Source organism: Dromiciops gliroides, chromosome 4, assembly GCF_019393635.1.
Source record: "Dromiciops gliroides isolate mDroGli1 chromosome 4, mDroGli1.pri, whole genome shotgun sequence".
NCBI lineage: Eukaryota > Metazoa > Chordata > Mammalia > Microbiotheria > Microbiotheriidae > Dromiciops > Dromiciops gliroides.
In genome coordinates, this window is record NC_057864.1 from 270,558,324 (window position 1) to 270,576,038 (window position 17,715).

Sequence of the window (17,715 nt, forward strand, 5' to 3'; positions counted from 1 at the left end):
TAGCAAAAAGGAGAAGGTAATAGGCAGAAGAAAGGGGCATGACTAGCACATATAGCTATTGGACAGAGAAAGATTATTTAAAAACCAGACCTCTTTACATTCCAGCACCTTCACAGAGTCTCTATCTTTGTCTCTTTCTCTTTGTCTGTCTCTCTGTCTCTCCCTCCCTCTCCCTTGGTTGCTCTAGAAATAGCCTGCATTAGCTTTCAAAACTTATACTTCTCAACTTCTTGTAACAGAAACATTTGATGGCTCTCATTGTATCTGTGATCAACCTGTTCCTATCAATTTTGTTTTGGATTTATTATAAAAGTAGAGCCCTGAATCTGATTCCTAACTCTCAGCTGAAAAATTCAAATACATAGTCATGAGTTGTTCTCTGCTTCTCAAGAGAAAAAGACCTATTAAATTTCATGGACAAATAAACCTTTATGTGGAGTCTATGCTGCCAAATGTAGCCACCTGGTGTCAACCACTGAAATTGCAAATATCTTATCCCACAGCAAATGCTTTTTTAGAGGTGTTGCAGTCAAGTTCTATTTTTCCTTTTTCCAGTTCTTTTTTTTAAAAAAACATAAAAGTATTTTATTATTTTCTAGTTACATATAGAGATAGTTTTCAACATTTGTTTTTATAAGATTTGTAGTTTCAAATTTTTCTTCCTCCCTGCCCCCTCCCCAAGACAGCAAGCGATCTGATATAGGTTATATATGTGCAATCACATTAAACATATTTCTGAATTAGTCATGCTGTGAAAGAAGATAAGAACAAAAGGGAAAAATCTCAGAAAATAAAAATTAAAAAGTAGAAATAGTATGGTTCAATCTGCATCTAGATTCCACAGTTTTGGTTTGGTTTTTTTCTGGATTTGGAGAGCATTTTCCATCATGAGTCCTTTGGAACATTCTTGGACCATTGTATTGCTGAGAAGAGTCAAGTCTATCACAGTTGATCAAAACACAATGTTGTCGATACTGTGTACAATGTTCTCCTGGATCTGCTCATCTCACTCAGCATCAGTTCATGTAAGTCCTTCCAGGTTTCTCTGAAATCCACCTGCTCATCATTTCTTTCTTAGCACAATAGTAATCCATTACATTGATATACCACAACTTGTTCAGCCATTCCCCAATTGATGGGCACCCCCTCAATTTCCAATTCCTTGCCACCACAAAAAGAGCAGCTATAAATATTTTTGTACATGTGGGTCCTTTTCCCTTTTTTATGATCTCTTTGGGAAAAAAGACCTAATTGGGGTATTGCTGGGTCAAAGGGTATGTACAGCTTTATAGCCCTTTGGGCATAGTTCCAAATTGCTCTCCAGAATGGTTGAATCAGTAGTGAAGTTCTTCTATCTGGTCCACAGAAAGAACTGATGTGGGTTTCAGTTCCAACTGCTGCAGATACATAGGGAAGTTTGAATGGCACTGTCTTTTGAGTGGAGTAGGTGCTGGGTAAAGGAAAGAATACCAACAAGATACTGGCATTGGGAAAAAGGGGTTTATTGTGGAATGTTTTTGACTAGATCCAAGAGCAAATCCTCAGAGAGAACTATAGCCAATGGGTTAGACAAAAAGAACAGGATTCAGGAGCTAACCTAGTAGGTTATAGATATATTGATACACCCAGGTTTCAATCCACCCACTGACCACATTCCTAAATTACAAGAACAGTATCTAGAAAGAAAAAAAGAAGCTTCTAAAACTTTAAAACTATCACTTGATGAAAAAACTCATCAATTCAAAGAAAATTTTCTCCAAAAATCTATTAAAAGATTAATAATTTTCTGTCTGTTAAAACATAATCAATTTAATTTCTTGTTGTTTTATTGGATATTCTCCATTTCTAGTACTAACCAATTCTTTTTTTTTTCTTTTTTTTCTTTTTTTCCCCTTTTTTGCAGGACAATGAAGATTAAGTGACTTGCCTGGGGTCACACAGCTACTAAAGTGTCAAGTGTCTGAGGTTGGATTTGAACTCAGGTCCTCCTGAATCCAGAACTGGTGCTTTATCCACTGTGCCACCTAGGTGCCCCCAACCAATTCTTTTTTTCAGAGAAATGAGTTATGATAAATAGGAACTAGACTTCTGTATTATTAACAAGTCTTTGACCTCTTTCACTTTTACTGCTGAATAATATTTTCCTCCATAATAACCCCCTATGTTGACCTTCACATTAAAGTCACTGATTGTCAGAGTATATGACTTGAATTTGGAAGATCTTACAGAGTTTTTCATAGAATTTATTGTGCTTCTCACAACAGGGTACTGGTAAATGTTTAATAGCAGACTCTGAAATGAACATACACACAAAACAATTTTAAATTTAATCTGCATTATTAATATATTCTCTATCACTTTCTTAAATCTAGACAATCAACAAAAAACCATATTAAGCCCCAATTTGCAGTAGTTGCCAATTTGCAAGGCATAAATGTTCACCCCAAAAATTTAATAATTGACAGTTCAAAATGATTTCAACAGATCTCTACTTCTCATCCTCAACAACAGATGATCGTGTGTAAACTACAATTATTTTCATGGTCATGATAGTTATTTTATAAATATTTTATGAGCACTGCAGTACAACCAGGCAAAACATTCCATGAAATAATGCTTATTATTGCCATTCGATGAACAATTTTTTTTTTTTTTTTAGTGAGGCAATTGGGGTTAAGTGACTTTCCCAGGGTCACACAGCTAGTAAGTGTTAAGTGTCTGAGGCCGGATTTGAACTCAGGTCCTCCTGACTCCAGGGCCAGTGCTCTATCCACTGCGCTACCTAGCTGCACCCCATGAACAATTTTTAAAAGTATGCAAGGAAGTCACTCTTGGCAAAGTAGAGGGAGTCAAAGAATGTGGATTCAAATCTAGCTTCTGATTCCTGGAACCTGTGTGATCTTTGGCAAAGTCATTGTAACCTCACAGGGCCTCATTTGTCAAGTGAGAGGCTTAGACTAGATGATCTCTGAGATCTCTTCTAAATCTAGAGGTGTGATCTTCCAAGTTCCACTATCTGCTTCTTCAAGAAAAACGTTGGGAGTCAACGTTCTATTTAGCTACAATTACCTTTTGTTTCCTAGTGTTGTTTACAGTGAAAATGTAAAGATTGAAATGTTTCAGTTCCTCTAATAGGATATCCACTCATTGGTCATTAGACAATGATCTCAGATTTATAGACATTTGCTAATAACTAAGTTAATATTTATAGAAAATCTAAAACCTATGTGATTCTTAATATTCTCTTTCTCCTTTCCCAAACATAGACCCTGTCCCTACAAAAGCAGAGATAGGCTACACGAGACTGGGGATCATTTTATACTTTTCTTATTTCATGGGTATGAAGAGATCAGAATGAGGTAACCAAGAAGGAATATAAGCAGCCAAAAAATTACATGTGAAGCAGCTTATCACTAATTCTCATGTAAGGATACAGCTCCTCAGCTCTCCAGCCCCAAGTCTATACAGGTGAATGGTGACTCAGGCATATAGTGGGATGAATTCCCCCATTAAAAGTTCAGATAGGGGCAGCTAGGTGGCACAGTGGATAGAACACCGGCCCTGGAGTCAGGAGGACCTGAGTTCAAATCCAGACTCAGACACTTAACACTTACTAGCTGTGTGACCTTGGGCAAGTCACTTAACCCCAATTGCTTCACTGAAGAAAATAAAGTTCAGATTTCTGGGTCTCTACTCTTATAGCTTATTTTGCCACTGGGTAGATTCACAGGTATGGAACAGGAAGGGACCTTAGGAACAATCAATCAGTAGGTTGTCCAGCCTGGGAAGCAGCTAGGTGATGCAATGGATAGAGTGCTGGGTCTGGAGTCAGAAAAACTCATTTTCCTGAGTTCAAATCTAGCCTCAAACACTTACTAACTGAGTAGCCTTGGCAAGTCATTTCACCCTGTTTGCCTCTGTTTCTCATCTATAAAATGAGCTGGAAAGGGAAGTAGCAAAACACTCCAGTATCTTTGCCAAGAAAACCTTGAATGGGATCACAAAGAGTCAGACACAACTGAAATGACTGAATGAGTCTGGAATGTGACCATTCCCCCTCCTGAGTGACCCCCTTAATGATCACAAGGGCATTGTCATTATGAATGTTTGCTAACATTGCAAATGTGAATGAGATGAAGTTGAAGATGAAGAAGAATCTGTTATATAGATTCCTCTACCCAGTTCTTGCATCTCTTTTACTTCAACCACTTTTTTTTAAAATTTTTTTTAAGTGAGGCAATTGGGGTTAAGTGACTTGCCCAGGGTCACACAGCTAGTAAGTGTTAAGTGTCCGAAGCCGGATTTGAACTCAGGTACTCCTGACTCCAGGGCTGGTGCTCTATCCACTGTACCACCTAGCCACCCCCAACCACTTTTTTCTATTAGGCCAGGAGAGAGGGAGACTTGTCAATCAACATTTATTTTATTAATGTCTCTTTATACCATCTGCTGCTTAGGAATACTATCTCAACGCACCTATGTTGCATTTGTGACTTCCAAATGGATTCACTGTCTGCTCTCCTCCCCTCCCCATGAATCAGGCTGAAGCAGAAATGTCTCTCTCCCTCTCTACCTAAGTCCTAGTCTTTCCCCTAAATCTCTATCTGAGCTAGCATAAATTACACAAGAAATAGTGGCTGCCAGATTTTCTTTTATATGAAGGAGGGAGAAAATAATAGCTATGACAATGAGGAAAGTGGAAGGGAATGGTTAATTTGGATAGGAAACAGCCAGTATTCGTGTATCTAACTAGAAGAAAGAGGACTTTCTCTTGCTTTTAGCTTCTTTGCCTGAAAGAGGGAAGAAATGTGGAGTAGGGCAGTTAATGGGAATGACTTCCTTCTCAGGTGCAGGAATAGGGAGATGGAGGGGAAATGTCTCAGAGGAGTACTCCCATTATTCCAATCACCATCACTCTCAAGTCTCAACTGTTTCTCCTCACTTCCATTTGCCAAGTACAGCAACAGCAATTGCTTTGGTAGTAGTGACCTGTGAAAGTTTCAGAAGGAAAAAAGCCAGTCAGCTTATAACTGGAGACCTGGCATACACCTCAACCTGCTCTGTCTACATGGTGGTACCAAGATGGAGAATGAACTCTCCAAACCTCTATTAGCTCCCCTCTCTCAGAAATCTACAAAAACACAAATTGAGTGAAAGTTTTCAATGACACCACCTGGTGAAGTCTTGGATAACACCTCCACAATTCTTATCCCCAGAGCAAATGCAGGTGATACGGCTTGGTAAAAGAATTCATCACCCAGGGGCCATCTACTTTGTGATGAGCCTCTGTACTCAGCTAGGCTAGTCTTCAAAAAACAGATCTTCTGCATTGCTGAAACCATATGTGAAGCTTTTCCACCTCCCAGAACTAGTGTTCTACCAACATAGGCATTGAGAACAAGGATCACCTCCACACCACAATGAGGATTTTCAGGTGGAGGCTACAGTTGAATGGATGGATGGATGGATGGATGGATGGATGGATGGATGGATGGATGGATGGATGGATGGATGGACAGATGGACAGGTAGGTAGATACACAGACAGACAGACATAGATGATAGCTATACACAGAGATAGATAGACAGTTGGATAGATTGCTATTTGTCTTTCATTCTCCAAGAGGACCATGATATCAGAAGGCGATGCCATAAATTGCAGTGAATTGTATTTAAGTGAGGGAGGGCTGTGCCAAGTCACCAACCTCTCTCTCCTCCAAAGTCATCTGGGTCCAGTGGCAAGATATACATCAGGATGACTGGAGATGGCCCTGGATGATCTTTTTTAAGCTAAGGTCTCTCCCAGGTCTCAGTTTGCCTGTAAGAGCTGTCCCAATGGGGACCCAACTAGCAAGCTCCAGTTGGGCAATGCAGCTCCCTCTCCCTCTCCCTCTTTCTTTTTGCCATTGACTTCCTTGTAATATAAGCCTAGCAATGAAATCTCTGGGACATGAATCCAAATTGTTTTTCGGAATGGTTTTACCACAATAATGCAATAGTGCACCTTTCTTTTCATAATCACTACATTTCATTTAACCAATTAACATCAATCAGCTTTTACAAAGGGATATTTATTGAGAAGATAAAGCAAGTATAGAAGTATAAACCATTCCCCTGAACCGAGACACAAGCTCCCCTCCACCACTTCAGCCCTGGGGAAAAAAAAAGTGGGTTCAATTTAAAACTATTGGTACATGCATTCATCCCATTAAGTTTACTTCCAAATGCTTCTTGATTGATGGATGAAGTTGCTCAAGAAAATATCATCTTAGCATCTGGGTTCGATTCAAGGATGGACTGGGTCCCAAAGGTTGTTCAGGCTCTCACTGCTGAGCTGGATGTTCACAAAATTTGTCACAGACTCCAAATCCTAAGCCTCTAGTTACTGGTTCTCCTGATCTCTTAAAGCTCACAATGTCATAGCCTAGTCCAAAACTCCTTAATCTAATAGCAGGAAAGAATAAATACAAAAGACAAAGAAAAGCAGCTCATATCCACAGCCATTTGTGAGCCCAGGTGGAAAGATTAAGACCTGAGGCATTATTCCCTACCCAGAGGCTTACAGAACATCTTCCCTCAGTTGCAACAAGAATGGAAAGAGAAAACACATTGGCCAGTTAATGACTTTTGTAAGCATACTCAGTTCTGACTCAGCAGCTGATATAAAGGCTCCTCTTCTTCATGTGGCATGCAGACCAAAAAGAAGGCTCTGAAGTTCATGTGGGAATCAGCACAGCATACTATACTACTCTAAGACTGGCTTTATTGGCCAGTCTCCCCTTTCCCCAACATTTATTACTCGAAATTTGGAGCATTCTTTCATATTTTTATTAATAGTTTATGGTTCTCTTTGAGAACTGTTCATATCCTTTGATCTCTTGCTATTGGGGAATGACTTTTGGTCTTATTTGTTTCTGTTATATGTCTGGTATATCTTTCTATATATCTTAACTATCAAATCCTCATCAGAGACATTTGATACAAAGATTTTCCCCCAGTAACCCATTTCCCTCCATATCCTTGTCACATTAATTTTGTTCATTCAAAAGCCTTTCAATTTTCTCACTTTTGCTCTCCCCCACATATAGGAGAGATGTACATATGCATATATATATATATATATATATATATATATATATATATATATATATATATATATATATATATATATATATATATATATATATAAACATCATCTTCCCCTTGTGAGTACAGAGAACAATAGTTCTGTTAGCTTATTTCTTGGATAGGTGTTCCCTGGAAAGTGAAGACCCCATTCATAGCAAATGAAATCTCATAACTGATAATTGACTAAAGTGATTTTTTTACATGTATCTAACATTCTTGTTAGACTTTCTATAGCTCCTCAACCCCTCCTTATCTGACTTGAAAGCAGGAATCGGAATTCAGGCATTCGCCACATCAAACTTGACTACACTTGGTGTTGTATAGACTATTCTCTTTGTTGAGGACATTAAAAAAAAAAAAAGATACTCAAAGACACAAGGAGAAACCTTTGTGGGCTTGTAGCAGATCCACCCAAAACTAAATCATGAAGTCAGCAAAGTTTTCCTTCCCATCTTCCCTTTCAATATTCCTTTGCCCCTTTTGTACCCCAGCCCCCCTTGCTCCTTGCAGCAAAATGTCCTCTGGCTATACATTCCATATTACCTGTCTTCCTTGGGCACTGCCCAGTATTTAAAAGTAATTTTTCCTCTTTACTCTTTTGAGTAGACATTGTAGTTCTAAGCAAGAGACTGAATTTATCTATGTAGTGAGGGTTGTCCCCGACAATGTAACGTGGGTGTACTCTCATGTGACTCAAAGAGAAGCAGAATAGACATCCCCAGCCTCTTCTCTCTCAACTTTTCTCCAATGGAGATTTTAATTCCTGCCAGGAAGGGAAGCAGGAGGTTAGGGCCAGAAGCTTGGTCACTTTGCTCACCTCAGAGAGAGGGGAAACCAGGCTGGAATTATATCTATCCGTTCCAATAAATTTTATTAGGGTAGGGGATATGTTTTTCAGGTTTAAGTTAAACTATTAATTATTGTTTCCTCAATGGGGATGAAGGACCCCAAGCTTTATATGCAGGATTTGATATCTTTCCCACCAAATACCAGTTCTACAATGAATACACACAGTACATAGCAAAGAAACTCATTTATCCAAGTCAATGGCATCATAGAGATAGGAGAAAGTACACATATGAGAATAGATATCCTGAATGAGCTTTCCCATGGGGAGTGAGATAATTCAATTCAATCAAGAGAATCCTAGATCTCCTCTAAGGGAAAATTCCCCTAAATCTCTAAAGTAGCAAGCTGAAAATAGGGACATGATAAAGACTGCTAACTCCTCTCATTTCAGCTTCTTTCCAGAGTTTTATTTTCCCTTCAACAACCTGAATGGAGTTGGTGTAACCCATCTTCTCTCTCTCTCTCTTTTTTTTTTTTTTGGTGGGGCAATGAGGGTTAAGTGACTTGCCCAGGGTCACACAACTAGTGTCAAGGGTCTGAGGCTGCATTTGAACTCAGGTCCTCCTGAATCCAAGGCCACTGCTTTATCCACTGCGCCACCTAGCTGCCCCGCCCCCCATCTTCAGTTCCTGAAGTCTGAAGAGACTAAAGAGGCTAAAGAAACTGAAGATACTGGAGCTCTCTTCTCCCCCCACCCTAACCAACTCTGCCCTGCCCCTCTCACAAGTGAAGGGCATTGATCTCCACCAATGAGGTGAGAGTACCATATCAATCGACTTTGGGACTTTTGTTTCACAATTTGTTCTTCTATCCTTGTTGGTCAGTGTTTTCGCTGATGTTTAACTTACATTTTGAATATCACCTCCTGTAATTCTACTAAACATTTTGATAAAGAAAACTTTCTCAAATAAATAAATGAGTGCATGAATAAATAAATAAATAAATAAATAAATAAATAAATAAATAAATAAATAAATAAATAAATAAATAAATGGGTGAGTAGGTGGATGAATGAATGAATGAACAAATAAATAAATGACTGAATAAATACATTTATGAATGGATGAATGAATAAATTAATGAAAAGGTAAATAAATGGATTATTAAAGTTTTAAAAAATTTAAAATCTTTCTCTCCAAAAATGTGAACATATTAATTACAAATTCCTATAATGAATGTTTTCATATTTTAAAATCCTAACCAAATTTTATCATGAAACACACCTCCCTCCTCTTGGGAGAGAAGGGGTGGACTACATGTATGGATTATTGAATATTATGTCAGACCCAGTTGTATTGATTTGTTTTGCTTAACTCTTTTTATCTGTTATAAGAAAAGGTACTAAGGTGGGGGGAGAGGTATTGGGAAAGGATAGTTTTGTTAATAAAAAAAAGCATGAATAAAAACATTTTTAATAAAATAGTCCTGTCACTAACATACACTTTTTCCAAGGACTACATGTCTTGGAAAACATCCATTTCCAACAGAAGATATATCAAGTCAACAGTTACAGCTCATTCAGAATCATAGAATATCTGATCTGGAAGGAACTCAAGAGAGACAAGATGTAAGCATAGTAAAATAGGCTCATTTGGAGAACTAAGATTTGCAGAATCCCCAGGTTAGTTACTTGGGTCCAAACAGAAACCAGTAGTACAAAAGTAGGCTTCCAAATAAGCTTCTCCTCTTCCTTCAAGGTCCAAGGATGAGTCAGTAGGAGAGCCTAATTTTTTGTACAGTAAAGGAACATTCACTGTTAGTGACCCATTTTCTAATAAGCATTCTCTAGGGGGTAGCTAGGTGGCGCAGTGGATAGAGCACCGGCCCTGGATTCAGGAGGACCTGAGTTCAAATCCAGTCTCAGACACTTCACATTTAGTAGCTGTGTGACCCTGGGCAAGTCACTTAACCCTCATTGCCCTACCAAAAAAAAAAAGAAAGGAAAAAAAAGAAGCATTCTCTGACCTTCTCAAGTCATTTTTTCCCACTCCTACATACCAAATCTCATTATACCCACAAATTTTGCCTGATGACAGAAATGTAATTCTCAAGCCTATGGAAATAACCTGTCTTTGGGGATTCCTATTCAGGCTACCTAATTCTCAAAAAGAAACAGCGTGGAGGACCTGACGGCTACACTGTGTTACATGGAGAGGAATGTCTCTAGGCACGAATGTTAGGGGAGGGATTGGAAAATGTCAAGTAGTCACTGGTTTTATAAAATAGAAATCCTGTTTTGTTAGTGATATGTTAGATAATTTTAATTAAGACTAGGACTATGCACAACCACCCAACTGGACAAATATGATTCATTTGATTTTCTAAAATGTAAAAAACAACCCCCCCAAAAAGTTAAATATAGGGTCATGAATCAGATTAATTAACCAAATATCCATGAATTCATTCACTCATCCAAGTAACATTTATTAAGCATTGACCATGCGCCAGACCCTGTGCTAGTGTTAGTCTATCATTGAACTACTAACAGTGTAGGGAGAGAGATAGAACACATACAAATAAAAAGATAATTAGCACACACGGATGGGTCTTAGGGTGAAAAACTAAAAGAGACCTTACAAAATATCATGTCTAACCTTTTTATCTTATTGATAAAGAAATTGGGGACCAGAGATAAAGGACTCTTCTGGGGTCACATAGATAAAACCATAGAAGCATAAGAATTTGAACCCAGGTACTCTGACTCTGACTCCCGTACACTTTGGGATATACCACATGGCTGCTTTATATATCATAATAACTCTAGAGAAAGATGAATAGATAAGTTGCAGTAGAGTTAGAAAGCATCTGGGAGATCACAGAGGAAACAGAGGTGATTTGGCCAGTCGTTCAGCAGAGCCAACTTTTTTTTTGGGGGGGGGGAGTGGGGCAATGAGGGTTAAGTGACTTGCTCAGGGTCACACAGCTAGTAAGTGTCAAATGTCTGAGGCTGGATTTGAACTCAGGTCCTCCTGAATCCAGGGCCAGTGCTTTATCCACTGTACCACTTAGCTGCCCCCCAGAGTCAACTCAACATCAACTCATCTGGTTCCTTCTCTTCTGTCTTCCCAGTGTATGATGTGTCAAATGAGTTGTATAGATGGAGAGTATTAAGGGAACTCAGAGAAAGGGGGAAATGAACTGTAGACTGGGGGAATGAAGAAACATTTTTTTATAGAGACAGATTTGGGGTTGAACCTTGAAGCCTAGGGTGAAGATTCCCCTATAGGGAAGAGAGAATTCCAAACAGGGGGAAATATGGCATAATGGATAAGCCACTGGACTTGGAGTGAGGAAGATTTGGATTCAAATTCTGCTTTAGACAATTACTGTGTAGCCTTGGGCAAATGGCTTAACCTCCCTACACCTCAGTTTCCTCATCTGTAAAATTAAGAGGTTGGACCCAGTGGTTTCTAAGGTCTCTTCCATATCCAAATCATTATTTTATGACCTTATATGATAACATATGTGTGATATGATGAGATGAAATTAGTAAAGCATTTAGCATAATAGGCACTTAATAAATGCTTGTTCCTTCCTTCCCCTATGTGGTGTAGACCAGTTAATTGAATCATTAAAGGACAAAAATCTTTTTTTCCAGACAACTGGGGTCCAGCTAATTCCTAACGAAATCAGAGGTATGGAATACATATTAGTTGTGTGATCCTTGGTTGGGTCACTTAATCTAACTTCTCAGGATATCAGGAAACTCCCTTAAACCAAGAGTTTCAGAGCAGGTGGCTATCTGCTTTAGCAGAGGGAGTTTCTCACTGGGAAGTCCCTCCACAAATGAAAGAAATAAGAGGTCAAGTCAAAAAGTCAATGAAATTAGACCCCACTATTGGATCCCATTTCTCAGTCATCAACCTGACTGGTCTAACCATCTATAAGGCTTAAATAAGATGATATATGTAAAATGCTTTGCAAATTTAAAGCAAAAATGTCAGCTATCAGCATCAGAATTGCCTGACATATCTTCTCTGGTAAGATAGAAGAGATATAAGGGAAGTTCAGCCCCTGGTATTATACTGAGCAGTGGTTTTCTCTATGTTTTTCTTTCTGACTACAAGGACATCTTTCGAATCAAGGCATCAGAACCCAGACTCTACCACAAAAGAAGCAACGCAGTGAGGTTATTGCTAACCACCAAGGAGAGGAAATACAAAAACTTAGATCTAAGATACAGCTTTTTTTTTCCCTCCCCCTCCCCCATTCCTCACATTCTCAAACACCAGCTCTCACCAGGTGTTCAATATAGGGCAAAGCTGACAAAACAAATTCTCCTAGCCTGGGAGTGTGGTGTGACTCAAAGCTATAAAGGGAAAGGCCATATATGTCCCATTGGTGAGAAACAGAAGACTTCTAGGTGTATCAAAGCAAAATGACTTAAGATTCAAATGGCATGTTGTAAGTTCCAGGGCTGGTTTCCTGGAAGGAGAAAAACAAAGATTTAGTACAGTGCTGTGCATGATGAATTTGCTTGATGATGACAGTGATAATGGCATTGATGTAAATGAGGACAAGAATAAAGATGATGATGAAGATCATGCTAATGATGGTAGAATTCTAGAACTGGGAGAGAGATAATATGGTCCATCTCTGTTCTTTATCACACACTAACTCAATTTTTAAAATATCTTATTTATGAAATTAAAGTCTTCCTCAATTTGACTCTCCAGATTTATTTCCTATTTCACAAATTCATATATTCTCTGTTCCAATCAAAATGGGCTTTGAAGGCTTACTCAGTAAACTATTGGTAAATGAAAAGAAGAAAAGGGAGGCATTTATGTTGGGGAGGGCAATATAACCAAAGGCATGAGGAAAGGTTTGAACATGCTATGAGGGGAGCAGCTAAAGGGAGAGAGAAAGGGAGGATGATTAGTGGACCAACTTAATTAGAGTACAGTAGAGAAACCTCAAGAAGGACCTCCAGATCATCGAAGTATCAATGATCCCATCATCAATGAAGCATCTCCAAATAACCTTCCTCTGGTCATACTGATTCACAAATCCTGTTCATCCAGTCCCGTTGTCCTACATCCAAGTGCGGTGTCATACTTCTTCTTGAAGTTTCAGCACTATCCTGTCCCTCCTTCTCCCTTCAACCTGGCTTACCCATCTCCTAGCCCACCTCACTGTGCCTTTTGGAAATCTCGCTTTATTCATCTCAAGAAAATCATAGACAATCACAGAATCCAAGAAAATCTGGAAAGGGACCTACTCAAACCCATAACTCACCAAGAATCCCTTTTTTAACATATGCTACAACCATAGCTGGGTACAGAGCATAGGCTAGGGCTACTAATGCACCCTGGAGCCAGCACTACCATTGATGGTCCTGTCCCAGAGGGGGAACACTTAGGCATGCCCAACCTATGTTCTATGCACACCTTTTACTACAAGTAGTTACACATCCTCTGCTTGCAGACCTCTAAGGAAAAGGAAACCACTACTTTCCACAGCAGTTAATTCCATAATGGGACATCTCCAATTGCTAAGAAGTTAATTGCTAAGAAAACATCATTCTGAGAAGGGATCCATAGATCTCAGCAAACCGCCAAAGGGACCTTCACATTAAAGAGGCTAGGAACCACTAGTATAATGACCACATCCTTTCTTCCAGACCTCATGTCTTTTCTCAACACTGTCTTTTGTTGTTCAGTTGTGTCTGATGCTTTGTGACTGCAATTGGGGTTTTCTTGGCAAAGATACTGGGGTGGTTTGCCATTTCCTTCTCCAGCTCATTTTATACATGAGGAACAAAGGTAAACGGGGTTACGTGATTTGTCCAGGGTCACACAGCTTGTAAGTGTCTGAGGCCAGATTTGAACTCATGAAGGTGAGGCTTCCTGATTCCAGGCCCAACACTCTATGCAGTATGGTGCCATCTACCTGCCCATTCACACAGCCTAAAATTAGCTTTCTTGGGCTGTCATGTCACACTATTGATGCATGTGGAGCTTTCAGGCAACTAAAACCCAGATATTTTTCACAGGAGCTGTTCTGTTGTCTAACCATGGCCCTCCTTTCTTACTTTTGTAGAGTTAATATTATGAACCCAGATGAAGAACTTTACATTGATTCCTTGTTGATGACAGTGTTAGGATACAACAAGTTCTTAACAAGCAAAAACATTGGACCAAACTGAATAAGATAAAATGTAATAGAGATGAAAGTAAAGTCTAACACTTGGATTCATGGGATCAAAAATTGGAGCTAGATAGGGGACATCTAGTCCAACCTACTCATTTTACAGATGAGGAAACTGAGGCACAGAGGAGGTAAATGACTTGCCGTAGTTCACACACATACTAAATTAAAGGACAGGATTCGAATTTGTCTTTCTAACTAAAGTTGGAGCTGTATGAGTGAAATGAGCAGAACCAGGAGAACATTGTACAGAGTATCAACAACATTGTGTGATGATCAACTGTGATAGACTTAAGTCTTCTCAGCGATACAATGATCCAAGACAATGCCAAAAGAATTATGGAGGGAAATGCTCTCCACATTCAGAAAAAGAACTGTGGAGGCTGAATGCAGATTGAAGCATACTATTTTCACTTTTGTTGTTGCTTTTTTGTTATTCTTGCTTATTCTTTCTTGAATTTTTTTCTTTTGTTTTGATTCTTCTCTTTTTTTAGTTTCTTTTTTTAATAAACATTTTTATTTATAATTTGGGGTTCCAATTTTATTCCTCTTTCACTCCCACCCCTCCTCCTTCCCTGAGGTGTCAAACAATCATATATGGGTTATACATGTATGGTTATATAAAAATTACCATATTTTTAATTTTGTACAATAAAACTTGATTAAAAGAAAAAATGAATCTCTTACAGCATGTCTAATGTGAAAATATGTTTAACATGATCGTAATGTATAACCTATATCAGATTGCTTGCTGGGGCAGGGAAGGAAGGAAGGATGAGAGAAAAATTTGGAACTCAAAATATATCTTTACATGTAATTGGAAAAAAAATAAAAAGTAAATGAAATTTAAAAAAATAAATAAATGAAGTTGGAGCTGTTTTCATTGTACCTTGCCGCCTCTCCTCAAAAGCAATCATTCAAAAATAATCCTCTCAAGATCAAGAAGTTATAGTTAATGAGCAATTTAGCAAAAAAAAAATATCTGGGGTTTCAGTGGACTACAAGGTCAACAGTGTGCTATAGCAAACACCAAAGCTAATTATTTTCACATTAGAAGAGACAGCATCAAGGAAAAGGGATGTCATATTCCCACTGAACTTTCCTCTGGTGATACCAGATCTAGAATATTGTCTTTAGTTCTGGACAGTAATTTAAGGAAGGACATTGAGAAATTATGGATTATGAGTTTCAGAGGACAGTACCAATAGGGTGAATGGTCCTACATGAATGTCATAAAAAGATTGGTGGTACAACTAGGTGGTGCAGTAGCTAGAGTACCAGGCTTAGAGTCAGGAAGAGTCATCTTCCTGAGTTCAAATCTGGTCTCAGACACTTACTAGCTGTGTGACCCCGGGCAAGTCACTTACCCTCCTTTGTCTCAGTTTCCTCATCTGTAAGATGGGTTGAAGAAGGATATGGCAAACTACTCTAGTACCTTTGCCAAGAAAACCCCAAAAGGGGTCAGAAAGAGTTGGACACAACTGAAATGAGTAAATAACAACAACAATAAAAAAGATTGGTTAAAGAAAATGGGAATGCTTAGCCTAGAGAAAAGAATACTTAAGAGGAGAATGCTAGCTATCTTCATATATTTACAGGACCATCAATGGGAATAAACATGTTCTACTTGGCCCCAGAAACCTGAACTAGAAGCAATGTGGAAAGGGTGCAAATTTAGATTTGATATAAAAAATTCTAACAATCAGAGCTTTCCAAAAGCAAAATTAGAGACCTTAAGAACTAATTGGTTTCCCTCAATGAAAGTATTTTTTTAAATCTGAATAATTATTCATCAGGTTTATTATAGAGATGATATTTTAGTGTGTACTACAATAAATGAAACTCTGAAGTTTGGTAGGATTTTATAAATCTTATCTTATTCCAGTTGGTCTAACCTATTGAGAAATCTTGAAATTCCAACTCCATCTTCTAGTGTTCTATCTACATCAATTCCATCTGTAGATTTGATAAGCATGCCATCTATACATTTATCCAAATAGTTGATTTAAAATGTTGAATAGCTGGTGGCTAAGAATTGGAAATTGAGGGGATGTCTAACAACTGGGGAATGGCTGAACAAGTTTCGGTATATGATTCCTGTCTGTGGATTAGGGGTGACAATCACATTCAATTCTGGAAATGGAGATGAGTCTATTTTAGACCAGGCACTGGTGCTAAGGCAAAGGCTCTTTGCACATAAGTATAGGTAGTGGAAAAAATGGAAGACGGAACCAGGCTTGAGGGAATGGCATATCTGTGACTCCCCAGGAGGTTGCATCTTCTGATGCTGGCACTGTGGCCTGTCCAGAGAGGAATGGGAGCGATTGTGGAATGACTAGATAGAATTAATGGAACAAACTACACTATAACAGTGAATATATAGAATTCAGAGAAGCATAGGAAGATATGAACTGTGTAATACACAAAGCTGGGAAAACAAGATAAGCAATAATGTAACAACAATAAACAACAGAACAATTGAAACTGAAAGCTGTAAGATTATGACCTAAAGTTTGGCCCCAAAGAAAAGGAATGAGAATGTACCTCCCTCCCTTCTGTGTGGAAAAGTGCATATAATGTGACAGTTGGTTAGTTTTACTTAACTGATTTTTTTTCTTTTTGATTGTTGTTTTTAGAGATGGTTTTTAGAATGGTTTCCAGGGAGGGGGAAGAGGGATATTTTGGGAAATACAGGTGATGTAAAAATAAAATATATCAATAAAAAAAGTTTTGAGTGTGAGAAGGTGAAGGAGAGGCTGGTAGGGAAGGGTGAAAATTAAGAAAGGCATTTCCTTATCATGTTCTGAAGAAACAAGTCTTAATGCACAGAGTGCTTTACATCAATATTGAATTATTAGTAGAATGTAAGCTCCTTGAGGGCAGATAGTGTTTCTTTCCCCAGTGCCTAGTATAGGGGCTAGCACATAGTACATAGGGAGGAAGGAAGGAAGGAAGGAAGGAAGGAAGGAAGGAAGGAAGGAAGGAAGGAAGGAAGGAAGGAAGGAAGGAAGGAAGGAAGAAAAGAAGGGAGGGAGGGAGGGAGGGAGGGGGAGAGAGAGAGAGAGAGAGAAAGAGAGAGAGAGAGAGAGAGAGAGAGAGAGAGAGAGAGAGAGAGAGAGAGAGAAGCAAGATGATTTCCAAAAAACCTGGAAAGACTTACATGAACTGATACAGAGTGAAGTGAACAGAACCAGGGGAACATTGTATACAATAACAGCAGCATTGTATAATGACTAACTGTGAATGGCTTAGCTATTCTTAGCAATACAATGAACAAAGAAAATCTCAAAGCATTCATGATGAAAATACTATCCAACTCCAGAGAAAGAACGGATGGCAGGGGCAGCCAGGTGGCGCAGTGGATAAAGCACTGGCCCTGGATTCAGGAAGACCTGAGTTCAAATTTGACCTCAGACACTTGACACTTACTAGCTGTGTGACCCTGGGCAAGTCACTTAACCCCCATTGCCCCACAAAAATAAATAAATAAATAAATAAAAATAATAAAAATTAAAAAAACAAATAGAACTGATGGCATATAAATACAAACCAAAGCATACTATTTTCTCTTTCTTTTTTTTTGTCAGTC